Source organism: Stenella coeruleoalba (genome assembly GCF_951394435.1).
Source record: "Stenella coeruleoalba genome assembly, chromosome: 19".
NCBI lineage: Eukaryota > Metazoa > Chordata > Mammalia > Artiodactyla > Delphinidae > Stenella > Stenella coeruleoalba.
In genome coordinates this window covers 6,791,579-6,814,094 of record NC_137165.1, presented here as the reverse complement: position 1 = coordinate 6,814,094, position 22,516 = coordinate 6,791,579, and the positions used below count along the sequence as shown (strand labels likewise).

The 22,516-nt window shown below is 46.8% G+C and overlaps 1 protein-coding gene across 5 annotated transcripts in view; it reads left to right on the top strand.

The window, feature by feature from the left end:
• Positions 1 to 22,516, top strand: part of ADPRM (ADP-ribose/CDP-alcohol diphosphatase, manganese dependent) — a 388,290-nt gene that overhangs the window by 151,779 nt on the left and 213,995 nt on the right. The gene's annotated exons all lie outside the window — the stretch shown is intronic.

Here is a 22,516-nt window from a genome sequence, read left to right as displayed (position 1 = left end):
GTAGGGACCACATCTTGGTCATTTTTGTATCTTCTTCACGCTGTCTCAGTTACACGGCACAGAACTGGCATGAGTTGAAAGCCTAGTATGTGTTTATTGAGTAATTAAAGGGGGAATGGATTCTTCTTGCTGTTGAGGCATAGTTGAGGTACAATATTATATAAGTTTCAGGTGTACGACATTGTCATTCACAATTTTAAGGGTTATACTCCACTTAGAGTTATTACAAAATACTGGCTGTATTCCCTGTGTTGTATAATATATCCTTGTAGCTTATTTATTTTATACATAGTAGTTTGTACCTCTTAATCCCCTGCCCCATCCTACCCTTCCCCCATTCCCTCTCCTCACTGGTAATCACTAGTTGGATTCTTAACCGTCTTAAGAAATTTCGTGTTCCCACAGCCCAGTTAATTTCAAAGAGACTGAGGTATTTCTACAGCATCAAGGCAATAATAACGAGGATATAAATAACTGCAGTTACTATGTGATAAGCGTAATGTGCCATGTATTTTATATTAACTCTATAGTATAAATGTAAACTTTAAGCCCTGTCACTCACTAGCAGACTTTTCCCAAGGTGAAGGCCCACCTGGGTGGGAGCCTGGATCCCTGGGGTGGAGCAGGTGACTTCTCGGGTGTGACCACTAGGTGGCGATGCGACACCGCCGTCACCTCTGTACCTCGCGGTGGAGCAGTGAGCGACTTGGACCTGTTCTGAAGGGCTGGCAGAATGGCTGGGGACCTCTTGGTGACCCAGCTGGCCAAGATGGGGCCCATGCATCACGCCCTGTAGTTGGGGTTGAGGGCTTTCCAGTTTGTAGCCATGAGAAGGCCTTTCCAGAGGATCCTCACTGAGCCAGGGTGCATCTTCTCCTTGCTGACATCTGAAAATTATTCACATCCTTTTAATTCAGTTGAACAAGGAATTGCTGAGTCTCAGCTCTCGCCAACCCAGCCTTGTATCCACACCCTCTATTTTAGACGAGGTTGGGGTCAGGGGGCAGGAAGGCCACTAGGCCCAGTTCTCACATTCATGAGAGGCATGTTTAGGCGTTAATGTTACATCCAAACAAGGCTCTACATAGGAACACTGTATTCCTCCCAGTGTTAAAACTGTTCTCTTGTTCCACAAAGAATACTTAAATTATACCACTTTTGGGCTTCCCTGGTGGCGCAGTGGTTGAGAGTCCGCCTGCCGATGCAGGGGACACGGGTTCGTGCCCCGGTCCGGGAGGATCCCACATGCCGCGGAGCGGCTGGGCCCGTGAGCCATGGCTGCTGAGCCTGCGCGTCTGGAGCCTGTGCACCGCAACGGGAGAGGCCACAACAGTGAGAGGCCCGCGTAACGCAAAAAAAAAAAAAAAAACCCACTATTTTTGTACCCTGTTTTAGCATATCTTTGTCTTTTAATATATCAGCGTCCCTCAAAACTTCAATGTTTGAGGCTCCTCTCTCAATTTTTGAAGCACCTCAGCTGAAATGCTTGCGGTCCCACCAAAATGACTAACTGGTCACGCTTTCTCTCATCTCACGGTTTTTGTGCTAAGTCCCACTCCTGGGACCTGTTCCTCTCCCACTGCGGTTGACTAACTCCTGCCTGTTTTTCAGATCTCAGTTTGGACGTCATCTCAAGCCTCACAGCAAGCCCCTGTTAGGTGCTCTTAAAGCACCTAGATTTATCCCCTCGTACTGCTTCATACATTCTGCTGTAGGTCCCGTGTCCTTCACTGCATCCCTTAGAAGACCAAGGGTTCTCAACTTGGGATCTACCGACCTTTAGGCTATTCATAAAGCCCTCAAATTTTTGAGTTATTAACCAACTGCCACAGTAATACAGGAGGCAAACAACCACAATATCCCAGTGGCCGCCCACAGGAAGTGACTCTTCTTTAAGTGTCTGGAATCAGCTGGGGTTCTTCCAGGGGTTCTGCTTATCTTGAATGGGCTTGTTTAAATCTCTGGGGACACCCGGCTGTTGGCTGATCTAAGTTGGCCTTTGCTGGGGTGGCTGGGCTCCGGTCCCGTGTTTCTCCTCTCCCTTCTGTGCCAGAGAGCTGGTCCAGGCTTGTCCTTCTCGTGGTGGTGGGGGCAGTGTGAGATAACATGCCCTAAAGTGCAAGCCCATTCCAAGTTCTGTTTGTGTCATTCTCACTGACACCCCTTTGTCCAAAGCAAGGTCTGAGGATGAGCTCAAAGCCAAGTGGTGGGGCAGGTCACCCCACCCCACCCATGGTGGAAGGTCCTGCCGAGCTACATGGCCAAGGGCATAAGACAGAAGAAAGTGAAGAATTGGGGCCAGTGCAGCTACCTACCAAGGACTGTGTGCCAAAATACAATTGCTTTCTCGAAGGAGGATTTCAGGACAATTTCCCACTGTAACCCATATACCCCAAATTTCAAGAACCTCCAATATATACTCATCCTTGAGTTTAGGGACGACATCTTCATTTTTTTTTTTTTTTTTTTTTTTTTTTTTGCGGTACGCGGGCCTCTCACCGTTGTGGCCTCTCCCATTGCGGAGCACAGGCTCCGGACGCGCAGGCTCAGCGGCCATGGCTCACGGGCCCAGCCGCTCCGCGGCATGTGGGATCTTCCCGGACCGGGGCACGAACCCGTGTCCCCTGCATCGGCAGGCGGACTCTCAACCACTGCGCCACCAGGGAAGCCCTTCATTATTCTTATATCTGTAAAGCCTAGATTAGGACCTGGAGCATAACAGGTACTCAGCAGATGTTTGCTGAATGAATGAACGAGTGAGGGAATGAGTGCCTTCTGTATGCAATCTCGGTGCTAGATTCTGGGGAGACAGAATTGAACCAAAGAGGCTTCTACCCTCAAGGAGCTTTGACTGTCTGCGCTCTCTGAGAGCTGCTGCTCAGAGGTCGGGGTCAGTGGGTGGGGGGGACAGCCTTCAGCCTCAGCCAGAATCAAGTTTCCATCATGATGAGATCTTGGGGGTGCAAGTGAAGGAAGGATAAGCTTTAGAGGAAACACAATATATGAATATGTTTGACTTACCTGGTTTCCCGGGTGGGTTATCATGTAGAAACCATATGCTGTGCAAATGAACATACATGTGAGCTTAAGAAATGCAAGTGGAGACCTCATATTTATTGGTGTCACACAGTGAATAATGCATTTTCTTAGCAGCTAGTTCCAGAATCCCTCTCAGAGAAGGAAATTGCCTCAGTCCAAGAAAATATCTTGATAAGCTGCCCAGGGCAGAAGGCGAGACCCTGAGGGCATGGATGTCGGAGGAAACGAATTGTTTGTTTTCACCTCACGAGGAAGGAGAGAGCAAGGGGACACGAGACAGTGGAGTAAGGGGAGGAGATAAGACCTGGGGCGGCAAACCACAGCTGAGACACACATCAGAGAAAAGAGCAAGAAACCCCTGTAAGAAACCAGTAAAAAAATAAAAAATAAAAAAAATAAAAAAATCTCTGGGCCGTTGCAGAAAATGCCTAGTAAGTGGTTTTCGGTAGATTACCAGGACGTGTTCTGTGTTTGTGACCCTGAAGTTTACAGCACGCTCAAATGCATCCTGCATTTTGTTTGTTCTGCTTTTGTCATTTGTCTTTGTTATGCTTTTGTGGGAACTGAGAAAAAGACCCAGTTGCTCACCAGGATAAGTGTGGTCCCAAACACAGACAGCAAATTTGGAAACACGGCCTTGGAGGCAGAAGGGCTCAGACTCACCTTAGGAACCCGGGGTAGGATTTGGACACCCAGAGACCGTGGAACCCAGGGCTGGCCCAAGTTCAGCTAGATGACATGTAGGGGGTCTGTGTCTAATACCCGCTTATGACTCTCTCTACTTGTGTAACTTAGGGCTGGTTTCTTCAATTCTTTCTGCCTCTATTTTTTTCACTTTTAAGCTGGGGATACTCTTAGTGTCTCCATGAGGTCCTTGGGAGAGTTTACTGAGTTAATGGATACAAGGCATGAGGCACAGCACGGGGCATATACACGCATACGTGTCAGCTATCACCGTGTTAGTTATTGTCATTATTATTGTTTTCGTTATTAATAGCTGACTTCTGCGTAGCACTGGCCTAGTCGACAGGAGGTGACACAGGACTAGGACTCAGAAAGCCAGTGACTGGTCTTAGCTCTGCCCCTGCGTGTCATATGGCCTTGAGAAATTCACTTTGCCTTTCGGGGCTGCAGGCTCCCCCTCCCCTTTGACTGGAGGGCGTGGGACAAGGTTCTCTCCAAGGGTTGTTTTTCCCCCTCTCAACCTGAAGGGGGCGCCGTGGCCCCGCAGCTCTGCTCTTGGGCTCTCCGCCCCACAAAGCCGGACTTGACATTGAAGGAGTCCTGGGTCGCTGTCCACTCAGAAATCCATTTTCCCTACTCAGCATAACACTGAAGTGAGACTGACTCGGTGTGTTCGTTTACACCCCTTGGGAAGTTATTCCCCCTTTCACTTAATTACCTGATACCCAGACATTGCTGTGCAAAATTCGCCTCTGATACATTTTGGAAAGTCATCTAGACTCGCTCGTTTGGTGCTTTGATTAAAATGTGCAACCTTCTCCAGGCTTCGGCACTTCGTTAAATAATTGCACCTCCAGGGAGAAAGTAAGCTGCACACACTCTGGGGCACAGAGAACAAGATAAACGTGGTTCACATCCAGCTGATGCTTTACGCTCCATCCCCCAGGCCAACACAGTGACTGCTGGGTCAAGTGCTCGGCCGGTGGATGCTGCCTTTAGGTGGCTTCCTTTTTGCAGTCTCATGGGGAATGAGCATGACCCAGAAACAGAGCGGAATCCCCACCCTTTCCTGGCTCCGTGGCTGCCTGACTTGGGCCCTGTCCTCGGTAAAGACCGGCCAAGGGTTGTCTCCACTAGGAACCCGGCTCAGCCCCAGGCAGCATCACAAAGGGACATCCCAGCGTGCAGGGGTCAGGGGTGGGCACAGGACACACTTCTTGGAGGGCACTGCCACGCTCCTGTGAGGGTGACAGTGTTGATTCAAGTCCCACTTTTCTTACTAATTAGTGATGTTGACCTTCAGCATTTCACTATACCTTTGTTTTTTTTGTTTTTGGTCTTCTTTTCTTCTCCTTCTTCTTTTATAAAATGAGGAATTTGACATCAGACAGCCCTGGGTGAAACCCACTTGTGCCACTCGCTTGCACTAGGACTTTTAGCAGCTGGCTTGTACATACCTCTCTGAGACTCAGTTTTTTCATCTGGAAAAAGTGGCTGAGAGTTGACATGAGGATTAGATCCCTTGAGATCATGTGTTTAATGCATAACACACAGCGTTAGGCACAGAGATGGTGCCTGTGGGGGCAGTAGTGTGGTCGTTTGGAACGAGCCAGGGTCAGATTTGGGTTTGGATCTTGGTCCTGTCACATTTTTAGCTGTGACCTTGAACAACTTGCTTATCTTCCATGAGTCTCTGTTTCCCAATGTGTAAATAGAAATGGTAAGTATTTATTTTATAAGGTGGGAGGAGGGTGAGATTAAATGAGATGATCTGCATTACACACGTATCAGCCTGTCTGGCGTAGAGTACGTGCTCCCTAAGTGCTTATTTTAGCCAAGTGATGATGACGACCAATGGCATAATGAGCTGGTTTTGAGCCCCAGAACCTTTGGGAAGTCAATCCAAGATGATGTCCTAATTACCAAGGTCCAAGAAGAGACGGATGCTATTTGGAGAGAGTGTGAAAAGTTCTCTTCCCTAGTATTCCAACTCCAAGATATGGGAATTGAGAATCTAATCACTAGGCTGATGTAGATTCTTCTTGAATTTTCCTTGTTGTTCCACAGGGCATGACAAGGAACCAGAGTGGGGAAATGAAGCAAACCATCTGTCACCTTCTTAATTTGCTATCCACCCTTCCATCCACCTGCCCGTTCTTCTGTCCATCCATCCATCCATCCATCCATCCATCCATCCATCCATCCATCCTTGATCAAGCTCTCACTAGGTGCCGCACTGTATAAGGTGCACACTTCTTACTCTTGAGGTTTTGATATCACAAATGGAATGGGACCATTCCTCTTCTTCCATGTGTCTGTTGGTACCTTCAATCTGACACAGGGAAGGCTTATTCTAGGCACACGATGCTGGAGGTCCTGTCCAACCTTTCCTGGGCCTGAGCATACCATGGGGACATGGTTACACCTGTTGAAAATGTTGAGTACTACAGGGTTGGACGCATGGGGTTTCCTCTTTCTTTTACCATCTTCCCTGAGGCTGCCTTGCATGTAGCTAAAAGCAGAGGTGGAACGATCTGGTTAAGTGAATGCTTGAGAATATGGAAATTCCTAGGACAAGTTAATTTGGGCATGTCTATGCCATACTTTTTTTTTTTTTTCTTTTTTTAAACAGAGGTAAGTAAGGCATCAATCTGATCCTTAAGGACTTAACACAACTTAGGGTCTGGAAACCATGATCCTTTTTATCATAGGACCTTGAACATGCTAGCTATATACCCTTCATTCATTCTGTACTTACCATTCACAGCAATGTGATTTATGTGTCACCAATTATTCAATGCTTGTCTGCTTACTGCTCCATGAGGACAGGAATCATTCATTCCACAGATAACTGTAACTCACCTGTACACATTCCAGCCACTATGCTGAGTCTAGCCTGTCTCCTAGAATGCCCATTCTTGTTCCAGGGATGGGAATAAAGGGTGTTACTACTAAATGTGGTGGTGTAGTGGCATTCAAGCAGAGGCCTGAAAAAAGTGAGGGACCATGTCATGAAGGTATCTGGAGGAAGAGCATTCTGGGAAAAGGGAACAGAACGTATAATGGCTCTGAGGCTGGAACATGCTTGGTAGATTCAAGAAACAGCAAGGAGATGAATGTTGCTGATGCAGAGCGATCCAGTTCTCGAGTGGTGGAAAATGAAATCAGAGAGGGTCAGAGGTGGCCCTGGCTCTTACTCTGAGCATGACTGGAAGCTACTTTTGAGCAGAATTCAAGTATTTTTCTGTTTGCCATGTGAACAGACTGTCATGGGGGCAAAGGTGGAGGCAAGGATGTGCTATGTCACAGTCCAGGTGAGAGTAGTTTGGACTAAGGTGGTAAGAAGCAGATGCTGTACAGATTCGGAAGATAAAGTGTTGAGCAAAGTACCAGGCATCAGTTATCAGTCCCAGAGGAGGACTCTAAACACTTCTTCCCATTGCATCTTGGTATTGGAGTCCCCAAGGAAAACACAGCATAGTCAGGCTCTGGATGGAATAACGCTTTACTTACATAGGGAAGAGACAGAGAGAGATCAGATCCAGTGGTGTGTGTCGGTCCCTCATGGCTATCAGGTCCCCACAAGCAGCTGACACAGGACGACTGGCATACACATCTCTCTAGTGCCACAGTGGAAGGACCCCAACCTCTCCCCCATGTTGTCTGAAATACTGAAAGCTGGGGGTATGCCTGAGGGCTGTTGACGTACATGCTTAAGTGGAACAAAGGAACAGTCATTGTGCATGAAACACGAAAAGATATTCCCGCTCAAGGTGATAAGCCTGGCACAGGGTGTAGGGGCTCCATCTCTTGGTAAGGAAGTGTTCCAGGCCCAAGGTTCATTTTCTGTGGCCAAGTGTGGGTTAAAAGACTGTGCATGAGCCCTCCTTTCCCAGCATCATCTACAGGATTTGTTGTTTGAGTGTTGGGAGTGGGGAAAAGAGAGGAGGAAAGAATGACTTCAAGGTTTTGGATGGAAGCATTGAGGTACTAATTACTGAAAATTGTGCAAGATCATGTGTGTGTGTGTGTGTGTGTGTGTGTGTGTGTGTCTGTGTGTGTGCGCGTTGGGGACAAATCAGGAGTTGGGTTTTGTTCATGTAGAGTTTGAGGTGCCTATTAGAAATCCAACTGAGATGTACAGTTGCGCTGAGATGTCTGGAATTCAGGGGAGAGGTCCAGCTGGAGACAGAATTGTGGAAGCCACCAGTGTAAATGCCATGAGACTGCATGAGGTTCCTGGACAGGAAGGTTGACAGACAAAAGAAAGCTGAGGGCTGAGTCCAAAGTTTTGGGGTCTGGGATATGGGCAGGGGCCAGGAGAGAAGACCAAGAAGAAGCAGTCAGTGATGTAGAAGGAAAACCTAGAGAGAAGAGCATCCTGGAAGCAAGTCAAAGAAAAGTTTCAGAGAAAAGGGAGGGACAAACTTTGTCAAATGTTTCTGAGGCTACGTAAGGTGAAGACTGAGAATTGACCATTGGATTTGGTAAACTAGAAGTTATTGATGACCTGGGTGAGAACTATGGTGGAGTGATGGGGCAGTAATTCAGGGAAGATTGGGTTCAAGAGAAGGGAAGGAGAGAACGTGGAAACAACTGTAGTTAAGGAGATCAGAGAAATGGGGTGGGAGCGGGAAGGGATTGGAGGGGCAGGAAGGCTTTTTTTTATAGCTGATGGAAATGATCAAGAAGAGAGGGAAAATCCAATGATGCAGGGAAGGGGATGATTGACTGATAATGACTTTGGTATTGAAAAGAGAATGAGGCTATGGGATTCAAACAGAGGGGCTGGCCTTAGAGAGGAGCCTTTCCATTCATCCATGGTAATTCAAGGGAAGACAAAGTATAGTGCCCTGAAGTTGGTAGATGAGTTGGCGGGAGGCTGTGAAATTCTCTTCAGAGCAAGCTCAGGTGCTTGGATGAAGATTCAGAATAGTTAGGGTGAAATTTAAGAAGGGTTGTGTTTTTTTCACGTGAGTATTAGGGAGAGAGGAAGAAAGGATTTGGAGTGCATGCTAGAGAGTCATGATAATATTGTGTATTTGAATGTAAGCAGGGTAAGAAAAAAAAAGGTAAGGATATGAAGGAATTGAGGGATAGTAAAAAGGTGGTAATGATCAGGTGGTTAGACAGGGGTCAGTCATTTTTGGAACTGGCAAACTAAAGATGACAGATAGTGGTTGGAAAGTAGTATCCTTAGAATTAAGATAATGGAGGACTGAATGACCTGTATGGAAAGGTCTAGGGTGTGGCCATAGGAGGGAGTGGCCGAGTTAGGATGAGTTAGAATGGGAAGAGAGGAGGTCGTGGAACTACAAGTCAAGGGCATTGCAAGGGTTTTCTCAGTGGAAAGTGAAATTCCTGAGATCAGAACTGACAATGGGCAGGTGCTCAGATCTTGCAGGAATGAGGGGAGCAACCCGGGGTCTTTGGATGTGACTACTATAAGAAGGCATAGTGGAATATTCAGTCTGGCAGTATGACCTTCAAAACCAAGAGTAGTGGGGAGCAATGGTATAGAAGATGAACAAAGAGCAGGGAGGACCCCCCGCCTCCCAAGACCTAGTGGAACAAGGGGTATGGGAATGAAAAAAAACAGCACTTCTTGAGAGGATGACAGAGGAAGCCGTGTCCTTAGCAGGAGTTTGGAGCTTTTCTTAGTGGTGGATTCTAGAGCCAAACAGGTTTGGACTCCTAGTGCTGCCTGCCTGGGGTGGCCCAGATTGCCCCTTTTTGGAGGCATCTTCTCTTCTACCAAAGACGATTCTGTGATGCAGTGTATCACAGTTGTTCCATGCGCAGGCTTTGGAGTTCAACTGCCTTGATTCGAATCCTGTATTCCTGCTCTCCTGCTTTTTAACTCCATGAACTTAGGCTAATCGATTCACCTTTCCATGCCTAAGTTTCCTCATCAGAAAATAGGCGTGGTAATGGCTTTAATTATGGGGTTGTTGTGAAGATTAATGGAATCGATACAGGTACAGTGCTTGGAACAGTGCCTAGAACATGGTTAAGTGTGTATACTAGTTTTTGCTAATAATATGATTATTTTTAAAATTAATCTTCTGCTCGGTTCCTTGTTCTGGAGCAGGCTCCTTGTTCTGTTAGGACAGAAAGGTGAATAAAATGTTTAGAGATACAACCGAAGATACAGAGATTTTGCTGATAATGGACCATGAGTTCCAGAGGACACAATGAGAGGATCTGGGGAGTTAGGGGTAGTCAGGTTAGGAGATGGACAGAGGTTTAAGCGAGGAGAAGCAGGGTGATGAGGGTTGAGTTTAGGAAGCCTTAGGGCTTCCTGTGCAGAAGAGAGCAGAGATCAAAAGCCAGGTGGAATCAGTCCTGTTGGGATCCAGGTAAGAAGGAAGGGGGACAGGGAGCCCTGGGATTTCCTGCAGGTCGGCTGGGGAAGGGCACGGCTGGGTGAGGGGAGATATTGCCTGGACAGGGCAGAACTTGGGGCTCCCTCTTCACTTCTGCCAGTGGAAGTCATTAGCGTGGTTCAAGGCTCTGTCCCTGGCGACTAGCATCGTATGCTTGGTGGGAGGAGAACCCCTCTACATCAAACGAAAGATGCTTCTGGGGATCAACACATGAGTTTTCCCGCCAGCCCAGCCTCTTCCAACACCTCACACTACCCTTCTGGAAGCCTGTTTAATCCCTTGCTCAGATATCCTCTGAATTGCACCAGGCATCTCATCACGGCTCTGTACCTGTGATTGTGTTGCTTGTAGATAGTTGTACTTGTAGCTCACCTCACCCAGAGCTGAGATAAAAGGTGTCATGTAATGTTCCCAAAGCCGCCTCTCTCGTTGCCTGAGCAGGTGCTACTGCTGCGGAATTACCAAAGATGTTAAAATCGAGGCCATAAGGACTTGTTGAGCGTTGTCGTTTTCTTATGGGACCGATAGTTCCTATTTTCCTTGGCTCGACGCTCACGATTTCGTCAGACACGAAGCCCTCCCGCTGCCATCAACCCCATGGCTGCACGGCTGTCTGCTCTTGGGTTAACTCTGATGAGCTCATCGAAGTCCCGGGTCCTAGCGGACAGCACTGCTGTAGACAGTAATCCAGGGATCGCAGACTGGATGGAAAGTTACCCACAGGCATATGCTGTTTGGCTCTCATAGTTTTCAGGAACTTTCGTGTAAAATTCCAGACTTAACGGCTTTTTTGTGGAAAATCAGGAGACCCAGCTACAAGGACTCTGGGATCCTACATGGCAACAGTTGGCTGCAGTTGAGTCGTGGCGCCCCCTGCAGACAGAGCACATGCTCTCTGAGTCACTAGGGACCCCTGCACGTGTGCTCCTTGGGGCTGTAACATTCGTGCTATGGGTCTGCTTCTCCTACAGGCACTGGCATTTATAACTCGAGCTACCCAACCTGGGTAAAGGGCCATCTGAGGGCATGTGCAGAGTGTAAAGGGATCTGTGAATGATTAATGAGTGCCTGGAATATTGATGTGAGGCCAGTGGACAGCACTCGGACTCTTCCTGGCTGTTAATGAGAGTAAACAACTTACATAATCTCTTAAAAAAAACAAAACAAAGACCTAATTAATTGACATATTCTGCTCTTCCTGGAAATTTTAAACTTACATCAGAAGCATGGGAAACTATGGCTTAAACCCTTACCTTATGCTTGAGAATACCGTGGTTATCAAAGTAGAAAAGTGCCTGATTCTTTCCCAGGATAGTGGAGAATTTCACAGCTCCCTTATTCTTTCATGCTGTAGCAACACCAATTATTACCTGCTGGATTCTTCAAGGGGTGGGTGTGTGTGTGTGTGTGTGTGTGTGTGTTTTGCCACCCAGAGCTTTCGGGAACAGGAAGTGGAGTTTTGCATTTTCTGTGACAGCAGTGTAAAAAATTAAACAGTCTCGTGACGGAGGTTATTCTTTTCCCCCTGAGAACAGCTCAGTCTCTCAGTAGCTGGGATCTTGAGCAAATTATTTAACCTCCTCAGTTTTTGCCTGTCTACATCTGAGGGTAATGGTTTTATCTCACAATGTTTTTGTGAGGGTTAAATATAATGTTCTTCGTGCAAGTGCCTGGCATGGAGCCTTCCGCTGAGAAGGTTCTAAAGAGAGTATTTCTGTTCAGGGCATTCACAAGAAAAGACCCTGAGCAGAGTGGGAACCGCGGGGGATGCTGACACAATGAATCCCCAAAAGCCCAGACTGAGAACAGTGGTCTGAAGGATGGGGATGTTCTGCCTGATTGAAGAAGCACAGACAGACTGGAGAGAGGGCAGCTGTGCATCTGCTGATGTGAGTTACCAGCCCAGGGAGGTTTCTCTTCCTTTGAGAACCAGGTTTAAAGCATTGCTGCTCAAAGCAGTAATTTCCCCTGGGAACAAGTGAAGAAAAATTCTTTGGCCACAGCTCTCTGACTCTGATGTCTCTTTGCTTGCGGCCATTTCCCCGAGGGAGGTGGCCCAATCAGCTTGGGTTTTCTAAAATGGTCCAGATGCCTCCTTCCCCAGTAGTCATCAACCTTGACAAGTAACAAGTGTTTGTGGAGCGCCTTCTCATGGCCAGGTGCTGCTTTAGGTTCCAGGATACAATGATGATCAAGACATGCCTTTGCCCTTAAATAGCTGACAGTCTAGTGGAGGAGATAAATAGGGAAACAGACAGTTAAATACAGCCTGATAAGTGGCACAACTGGGGTTCACTCAGGATGCCATGGAAGTTCATGGAAGGACAATTAAGTCAATTTGGGAAAATTCGGGAAGCCTTTCTGGAAGATGTAAGTTCAAGTTGAGACGTGAAGGATACGTAGAGATAGCCAGGCCCATTCAGGCAGAGGGAGAAGCTTGTGCAAAGGCCCCGGGGCAAGACAATATGGTGGGTTTAGAGCCCTCCTGGTGGTTTTCCTGACTGTGGGGCTGCTAGGGAGTCCCAAGGGACTGGTCAAGAGAGCAAAGGCCCCATCGTGAAAAGCTTTGTTTGCCATACTAAGGACTTTGAACTTGATCCTTAAATTTTTCCAGCCATCCCAACATTTGGGGGCCCAGTCTGCATCTCTGAGATGGCTTCACATACCCAGAAGTGGCACATACATAGCTCCCCTTTTGAAAAGCACAGTCACACTATCTGTCCCCTGGTCAGGGATGGCTGCATTCCTGATACAGAAAGAAGATGACCTAGGCACATACATTTCCCACTTTCAGGGGCAGGTCCCATTCACATCTGTTCCATGGTCAGAACAATGCACCCCAAATTTTGGTTTGCACAAACTAGAATTTATATATACAGCATTAAACATTTATATAAAATTTATATACAAAGATTTATATACAGCCTGCTACTCTTGCTGTTATCACTGACCTACCTGTCCTCACATCTTTGGCTCTCAGGAGTTTAAAATATTGTTAAGTGTTCATTCCATAGACCTCCAACTCAGGTTTGCAAAGTAAAGGGTAAGGCTCTTGTTTTTGCATAACTGAATTTGGGTTCTGTCTCCAGTTCCACACCTCTGTCCATGGAAACTGAATGGTAGTCATTCCAGGACAAACTCAACCAGTTCAAGGTTTTCTCGATTCATTCACAGTTCTCCCCTTTCTTCTTTCCTCCATGATTGAACCTAATTTCCAGGAGACTTGAGGGCTGTCCAGGCGTTGGAGTGGCGTTTGGTTCTAGGCCGTGACGTCTTCTCTTCTACAGCTACCACTATGGCCTCACTCTCATTGGCCCTGCTTGTCCTTGCCAGGCTCCTTTGGGATGTCTGAGCCTTCATCTTTTCCCTAGTGGTTAGTCCATAAAGGTCACTCTGAATCTCCACGAGCTGACCAGGGGCCACTAGGGCCCACCAGCCCTAAAGATTGCATGAGAAGCATTCAGTCTCTCGCCTTCCCATGTGGAGCCTGATGGGTCAGGCCCATTTCCCTAGACCCTGGAGTCGGTTCTCCATCCCTGTGGCTCCATGGAAAGATACGGGTGGAGAGTCCCAAGGCCCTGCTCAGCATGGAAGCTGTGATTCCTTCTGCTCTTGAACTTACGGTACTCCTCCATCCCTATAGACCTGACCTCAAAGGGGCAAGACAGGACCCCCACCTCAGGACCACTCATAATTTCCCCCTTTTCTCACTTTAGGGGATTTTAATATAATACGAGTGGTGGTAAAACTGGCTCTAACCGATCATGAATTCTTCTTGCTTACTTTTTTGGAAATAAGCTTTCTGTGCTGGGTTTTTATGGGCTCTGCTTTGCAACTCCAATATCCCTTTCTCAGGCTTTTGCCTCTGCCTTGGGTTCAAACATTCATTTTGAAATGTGAAAGCTGAGCATGGATTTATTACTTTTTTTCCCTTCTTCACCGTTGTGACAACCTTCCTCAAAGGCATTTGGAATAGAACAGTCTCACAGTTGGTCAACAGAAGGTAGAGATAAAGGAGTAGCCAGCCAAACTCCCATGGGTTTTACCTCCATAATAGAAGTATCCTTCCGCAGCAGGGTTACCCATCGTGTGTAATAAACAGGGAGCACTTGTCTGATTTGAGATCTGCAAGGGGACTACAGCAGGAAGAGGATGAGCTGAGTGCTGTCCGTGGTCTAGAATGCCAGGGGCAAAGGATCCACTTACTTTCTTCCCTACTAAAACCACTAAACATAAAATAAATAAGCAACAAAGATGTACTATATAGCATAGGGAATCACACCAATATCTTGCAATAACCTATAATGGAATAAAATCTGCAAAAAAAACCCCCCCAAAAAAATCTGAATCACATTGCTGTGCATCTGAAACACAATATTGTAAATCAACTACACTTCAATAAAAAAAGAATAAAATCTTACACAGATGAAAACAAGGCGTATCAGAAGGCAAGTGCATGACAGAAACGCTATGCTAGTAAAAACGTCCACTGAAACCTCTATTTCCATCTCTCTCTCTGTCTCTATCTCTGCCTCCATCTCTATTTCAACTCTTTACAAGCCTGTGCACCCAGGAGAATGTGATAGTTGCTGCTCACTGTACCCTCTAGAGGCCAAAGAATGGCCAACCCAGTTGTGTCCAGTGAACCCACTGCAGAGTTAGACCAAGGCACACCAGCTGCTTCCTGGCTGCTTTCTCAGCCTGGCGTTTGGATCTGGGAGCGTTCTATCCACAGGGCTCTTAGGAACAGGATCCCAGCACACAGTGTAGAGAGGAAGTCTCTTGGTCCTCACTGCAGTGTGTTTGTGTGTGTCTAGTGGACATCAGAGACTTCCTGTTCACTTGTTTTCCAAGGTTGGGCGTGAGAGTTGTCAGTTTATTCGTTTGCTTGTTTCTTTTTAATGTTAACTGGGAGAGTTGAGCCTTGATCAGAGAGAGCATAGGATGGTCTCAAGTAGAAAAGTCCTTGGATCAGCCTCAGAGGCTGAGCTCATTGTGAACCCAAAACTCAAAGGATAACATTCTAGCTTTAAATGCAAAGTTTACCTGCAAGTGACTGGGTCATCCTTGATCCCTGGAGGTCTCTGTGGTGTTCTGGGCCAGAATGGGTGTCTCACATCACAAATCAGGTTTATTGGTCTCTGGTGCTGGTGTGCTGTAAAGGGTTAGCCCAGAGGGCTTGGGGTGCTTCAACCCTGCACGTTCCAGAGAAAGGACTGGCCCTTGACCAGAGAGATCTTCTAAGTCCTCGGAGTATTCTGCTTGATAAGAGTGTTTTTGTATACCTGGGGCCTTGGGCTACCCCAGATAGTTTATGGCTACACTGTGATTTATAATGAATGTGTGCCTTTGTTTGCCTGGGGACCTGGGCCATGCTGTATCAGTTTGACCTCTGGAACTGCTGAAGACAGGGTAGCTAAGGTCAGTCATGTGGGTATCTCATGCCTAGGTGACTGACTCCCAAGAAAAACCTTGGACCTGAAAGCTCAGGTAAGCTTCCCTGGCTGGCAGTACTTCCCAGGTGCTATCACACATCATTACTGGGAGGATTACGTCCTGTTTGGGCTACTCTACTGAGAGAGGGCAGCTGGAAGGCCATGTCTGGTTTCTCCTGGACTCTGCCCTCTGTACCTCTTTCCTTTGCAAGTTTGAGTCTGTATCCTTTCACTGTCATAAACCATAACCATGAGTGTCAGAGCTTTCCTGAGTTCTGTGAGTCCTTCTGGTGAATCACTGAACCTGAGGATGGTCTTGGGAGCCCCTGACCCAACTGGGAACCTTTCAAAGGGAGAGATGCCACTTCTTGCCAAATTTCAGAGGTTCCACGGCCCTTGCAAAATTTTTTCCAGTTGGCTTCAGGCTGGTTCTTCCTCACTTGAACCCTTCTGGACAGTTAAATTTTCCTGCGATTCTGAGGTCCCTGACTCCTGGCCCTCTGACCCTTGTTGTTGAGTCATTCAACTTTGCAGTCACAGATTGCTCTGACGTCCTCAGCCCCAATGACTCAACTTCCATTCACCTCAGCAATCCACGTCCACTGCCACCTCCTACACCTTGTTCATCACTTGGGACGGCTCAGCCTACAAAACAATATGCTCAGAAATCTAGCATTACAACCTCTTTGGGCCAGATGTTTAAGAACATGAGTTGTGGGGTTAGTCAAGTCCAGAGTGACTTAACTTCCTTGCGCTGTAGTTACTTTCCCGTAAAGTGAGAGAGGACCCAATGGAACCATGCCTGGTGCATACATGCCTGGGATTACAATAAGAGCTACTGTTACCAGGCTTGTGATGGTTAACTTTATGTGCCAGTTTGACTGGGCCATAGGATGCCCAGATATCTGCTTAAATATCATTTCTGCCTGTGAGGGTGTTCCCAGAAGAGATCAGCATTTGAATCTGTGGACTCAGTAAAGCAGATGGCCCTCCTCAGTATGGGTGGGCATCATCCAGTGCCCATGGGCATGGATGCATGGGCCGGAATAGAAGAAAAAGGCAGAGGAAGGTAGCCTTTTTTCTCTCTGCCTGCTGCCTAAACTGAGATGCTGGTCTCCTGGCAGTGGCCTTAGACTCACAATCCTGGCTCTACCAGTTCTCAGGCTTTCAGACTTGGAATGGAACTGCAGCGCCATTTTCCTGGGGCTCCAGCTTGAAGTCGGCAGGTCACAGGACTTCTTAGCGTCCATAATTGCATGAGTCAGTTCCTTATAATGAGACTTATTATAAGGAATTGGTTCTGTGTCTCTAGAGGACCTTGACTAATACAAAGCCTTATGGCTACGTGCTGGATATATTTGACACCTGATTTTGCAGGCTGTCAGACCTCTCTTGGCCTTGCCCATCTCCCCTTCTTAGGCTAGATTTAATCACCCATGTCTTCGAGGGCCCTCTCATCCAATCCTTCCTCACCCTCAGCTCCTTGACCTCCTTCCACAGCTGCACCTCCATCCCCAGTGCTGTGTCAATCCAAATGCTTGTTTTCACTCTCCCTGGCCTGGGGCTGCTGGACAATACTTGGGGAAAATCACATCACCATGCTGAAGTGGTTCCATTACACGTTTATGAGCCTCTCAGCCTCTGCTGGGCTGCCACTGCTGCTCGCTTATCTTTTAATTATCTCTAGTTGACCTTCTCTTACTTTCTCTTCAGCGGCTGCCCCTGACCTCCACTCACTCCACCCAACCCACCGTCATCTCCTCATTCCCAGCTTATGGGGGAAGCTGGGGCTCTGCAGAGATAATGGAGACCCTCAGAGACGATCTATGTCATGTATGCCCCTTGGTCTTCTTAATTTGTCTGTATTTTTACCTATATTTGCTTCCTTCATCATTCTATTTGAAGGAGTTATTACTCATCGCCAAAGTTAACCTTTCTAGCAGTAACTGCTGACTCCTTTGCTTCCTGGTTTTTTCTCTAGAAAAAAATTTTTGTTTGTTTGTTTGTTTTTTGCGCGGTACGCGGGCCTCTCACTGTCACGGCCTCTCTTGTCGCGGAGCACGGGCTCCGGATGCGCAGGCTCAGCGGCTGTGGCTCACGGGCCCAGCTGCTCCGTGGCATGTGGGATCTTCCCGGACCGGGGCACGAACCCGTGTCCCCTGCATTGGCAGGTGGACTCTCAACCACTGTGCCACCAGGGAAGCCCAATTTGTCTATATTTTTACCTATATTTGCTTCCTTCATGATTCTATTTGAAGGAGTTATTATTCATTGCCAAAGTTAACCTTTCTAGGAGTAACTGCTGACTCTTTTGCTTCCTGGTTTTTTCTCTAGAAAAAAATTAATTCCCTCTCTCATATATCCTCCTTCTCGCTCTCTCTCATTCTCTCTCTCTTTCTCCCCCCGCCCCCCAAACCCCAGGCTTTTCTCCCTGATATACAACTATGCCCACACTTCTCTGCCTCATCCTTTTCCCTTTTCTTTCTACACTGCTTACCTTTCAAGATCTGCCCCATGGGTCCCTATCTTCCCACTGCCTAAGTAGTTCCTACTCGCTCTGTCAAGTGGTCCTTGCCTTTGCTGTCCAGTGGAACCCTATGGGGGCCATAACTCATTCATTTTTAAATTTCTGGTTCCCAACAGACATCCTAGAACACTGCAAGAGTCCAGTGGGCATCTGCTAGTGGAACCAGGAAGGATGATGTGCGGGTGGTCCAGAGAGAAAGGAAGAGTAGAAGCAGGGACACGACGGCACTCTGTGGCGGGAAAGCAGGACTTGGCATCTGTGTGTCACGTGAAAAAAGGACTGGAGTTGCTCAAAAAATCTTCCCTGCTCCGGGTGTCAGGGACAGAATGCTGAGCTGGTCAGCACCTGTGTCTGACATAATATGTCATATATTACGGTTCTATGCTCGTGTGCTGGGAAGGAGCAGACTTGGATTATCTCGCTGCCCCAGGAAATAGCCATGTAGTAAGCGATAATGGGATCAATGTGCATGAACTGAAATTCTCTCTCCCCTCCCAGGGAAAAGAGCAGTGGGCAGAATTCTCTCTCAGGGAGAAGGTGTGTGGGCCTCAACGTTGGGGATAAAGAGAGACCTGTTAAATCAGGTGACGGCTTTGGGAGCTGCCAGAACAGAAGGTGGTGCCACAGCCCTCCAGGCTGGACCACTTTTCCACCTGCCTCTCTGGCCAATTATGCTAAGTGAGGTTCTCTTCTGGTGTAAGAGGGACGTTACCAGCCCTTTCTTCAGGGCACAAAGCTGCACAAAGCTTCTTTCCGTTTTTCTTCCCACTTCTTTTTACTCACTGGCACTTCTGTGTCTTAGATTTTTTGCCCACGTTGCCGTTACAGCAACTTTCAACCATATAATGTCGTAGATATTTGGCATTGAGGATTTAACACTAGTGACTTCTGCTTTAGGCATCGTATCCCAAAGAGCCATGACATGGAGTAGTTTGTCATGTTGCTAAAGTATGAGTCTGTATGACCTGCTCTGTGATGGGGCGGGGGCGGGAGTTAGTTAGCAATTTAGTGAGTCTGGTCACCTGCCTAACCTATGCATTTCATTATTGCTTTTTTATTCATTCATTCGACAAATATTCTTTGAGTATCTAGTATATGCCAGCCCGTATGTTAGGATGCTAGGTTGGCTATAAAGTGGGCAATGAAAAGGTTCTCTGCTCCCGTGGACTATACCATTGGGAGGAGGATGAGGGGAGGGAAGAAGAATAAACAAAACAATTAATTGCATGTGGTGATATGTTCTATGAAGAAAATAAAGCCGGGTGATGTGATGGAAAAGCGAGAGAGAGAGGTGAGCATTGGAAAGGAGCCCTGCCCACTGCAGCCAGAAGGTGGAAGCAACCCACGTGTACGTCAGTGGATGGATGGATAAACAAAATGTTGTGTATTCATAAAATGGAATATTATCCAGCCATAAAAAGGAATGGAATTCTGATACATGCTACGATGTGGATGAATCTTAAAAACATTATGAATAAGCCAACACAAAAGGGTAAATATTGCATGATTCCATTTATATGAATACTTAGAAAAGGCAAATTCGTAGAGACAGGGAGTGGACTAGAGATTACCAGGGGCTGGAGGAAGGGGGAAGGGGGAGTCATTTCTTGGTGGGTACAGAGTTTCTGTTTGGGGTGATGAAAAAGTTGTGGAAAGAGGCAGCGGTGGAGGTCACACAACACTGTGAATGTACTTCATGCCACTGATTTGTACACTTAAAAATGGCAGGTTTTGTATTACATATATTTTACCACAATTTAAAAAAAGAGGAAGGAGGGAGATTTGCAGTGAAGAGAGGAGCCGCCATGTGAAGATGGGGGGAGGGGACCATCCTGCTGGAGGGCACATCAAGGGCAAAGATGACAAGGCAGGAGAGAGCTCGGATTGGTTTTGGTTCTCCGTTGCTTTGTGCGTAGTAACGATCATGAGGTGTTAAAGATGCTTCTTTGTTAAAAAAAACAAAAAGCTTCAGAAAGGAAGTTGATGGTCACTCCTGGCAGGGGTAGTGAAGAGGTTTAAAAGCAATGGTATGGGCGAGTTTGGGGATTCTCAGAGCTGTCCAAATGCCTTCCTCAGGAAGGCAGAGAGTCCTCTGCAGCTCTCGGTTTGCAGGTCCAGCCTCCCATCCAGCTGTGAGCATCTTGATGCTGCCCAAGGTTGTACTGCTTCAATTCCGTGCCTCCTACCCTTGTATTTGGTGAGTGATGGGTGACTAAGTAGGCGGCCTGGGAGTCATTTACATGTGGGGCTGTGTAGGCTAACAGTGCTAAACGAGCAAGCAGGAGAAGTGGAGTCTTAGCCTCGTTCTGCCGTTAACTAGCTGTGTGTGTATAGACAAACGGCTTAGTCTATCTGGGCTTCAGATTCTTCCTCCGTAAAATGCATGCCTCGGAGAAGGTTAGAGAAAACAGATATACAATACACATACTCCTTTTCACACGTCTGACAGTAGGGCCACATGGTGATGTGTGGACACCCCAGGCCTGAGTGGTCCTCCTCCAAGCCAATATTCCTTGCAATTTTTTTTCAGTATTTACTTGCCTGGGGAGGTGGAAGAGGTTAAAAGCAACTGATTTTTTTTTTTTATACTAATAAAAATTGTATTTATGAACTTACTTCAACAAGGCAAAGCAGAATCACTGAAAAATTGTTTGTGTGTTCTTGTTTCCTCTTTGGGTTTCTGTAGTCCACTTTAACGTGTATATAATAAAATAAATTTCTTCTTCTGAGAAAAAGGCACTATATCATGGGATATTTAGATTGAGATTTTAAGTTCACTGCGACTGCCTGAGAAAGTTGTAAGAGGTTTCAGTAGAGCTGGGCTTTTAAAATTTTCGTGTCAAGGTGCTGTCTGCTTTGGTGGGAGTGGGACAAATCATATTTAACTGGTTGAGCTCGGTGATGTTTTAGTGTTCATTTTTTTTTTAAATAAATTTATTTATTTATTTTTGCTGTGTTGGGTCTTCGTTTCTGTGCGAGGGCTTTCTCTAGTTGCAGCGAGCGGGGGCCACTCTTCATCGCAGTGCACAGGCCTCTCTCTCACTATCACGGCCTCTCTTGCTGTGGAGCACAGGCTCCAGACGCGCAGGCTCAGTAATTGTGGCTCATGGGCTCAGTTGCTCCGCGGCATGTGGGATCTTCCCAGACCAGGGCTCGAACCCTTGTCCCCTGCATTGGCAGGCAGATTCTCAACCACTGCACCACCAGGGAAGCCCTAGTGTTCATTTTGGATCAGCATTTCCCAACAGCTGCCCCGAAAGCCTGGAACTCCTGTAGCTGTCCAGGGCAGACATTGCTAATGGATCACAGCACTCCTTCCTGCAGAGCCCAGATGGGACTCCAGCTTTCTCGCCATCACTTCCAGTTATGCATTCTATTGGCCATCCTTGGGCTGGGTGGATGCTGTGATTCTTTCTGACCTCAGTGTTGTAGAACTCTGTGATCTTAAATTTTGCATGATTTAAAAGTAATCACCGTTTGTCTGGGACCTAAGTAGCTGACATGTAATTTGGTTTCAGACATTTTGATGTTTATGTAAATGTTTGTGTAGAAGAAAATGATGTTGGAAGCTAGAAAAACCCCTCCTAGACATCTTTCCTGGTTTTATAGCGTTTAAAAGAAGTGACCATTGAAGGAAATTTTATGGAAATATTCTGGGCTACTGTCAACTAGTATGGAGAGCAACTGAAGACCTAGAATTCAGAGGGTGGTCCTAGAACCTGGATGGAAGGTTTTCAGGAACCAAACAGCTTTAGCAATGGATTGAGGTAGGAAATGATCTGAGAAGATCTGTTGACAACTGCAAAGGCTTTATTTATGTGAACTACACCAAGCGCCAATCTAAATTAGGTTGAACTTTGAAATAGCCAGTGCTGTAGCAGAATAGCTTTTGCTCCCAAAGGCTGACAATGAGAGTATATAAGGGAGATGAACACAAGCTTTAGAGATGAAAAAAACATGGTTTTGAATCCTGACTTCTGCAATTACTTGCTGTGGCACCTTGAAATAAGTAATTCATCATCTTAGACTCTGTTTGCTTATCTGGGCAATGAAGATACTTACCACTTAACTTTCGGCATGTGGTGAGGCTTAAGTAAGATATCAGTGGTGACACCTGCTGAGGCCCAGAGCCGGCATGGAAATACAGCCTGGGTGATTGCATCAAGCAAGAGGAGTGCTTCACGGACACTTCCCAGTAAGGGGTCTGTGGTCGGAGCACTGATGAACTTGGAACCAGAAATTGGGTCTGTGGAGGAGAAACACGAATCAGCTGTACAACCCAACAGGAAAACAATATCAAGAGGCAAATCACAACTTAATGGAGGAAATGAAAATGGATACAACGGGTTTCTATCAAATGGGGTGGGGGGAGGGGAAGATGATCCTACCGTTGGGATTATAAGTCGGCATGGCCATTTGGAAAGGCAGTTTGAAAGTTTTGTCCA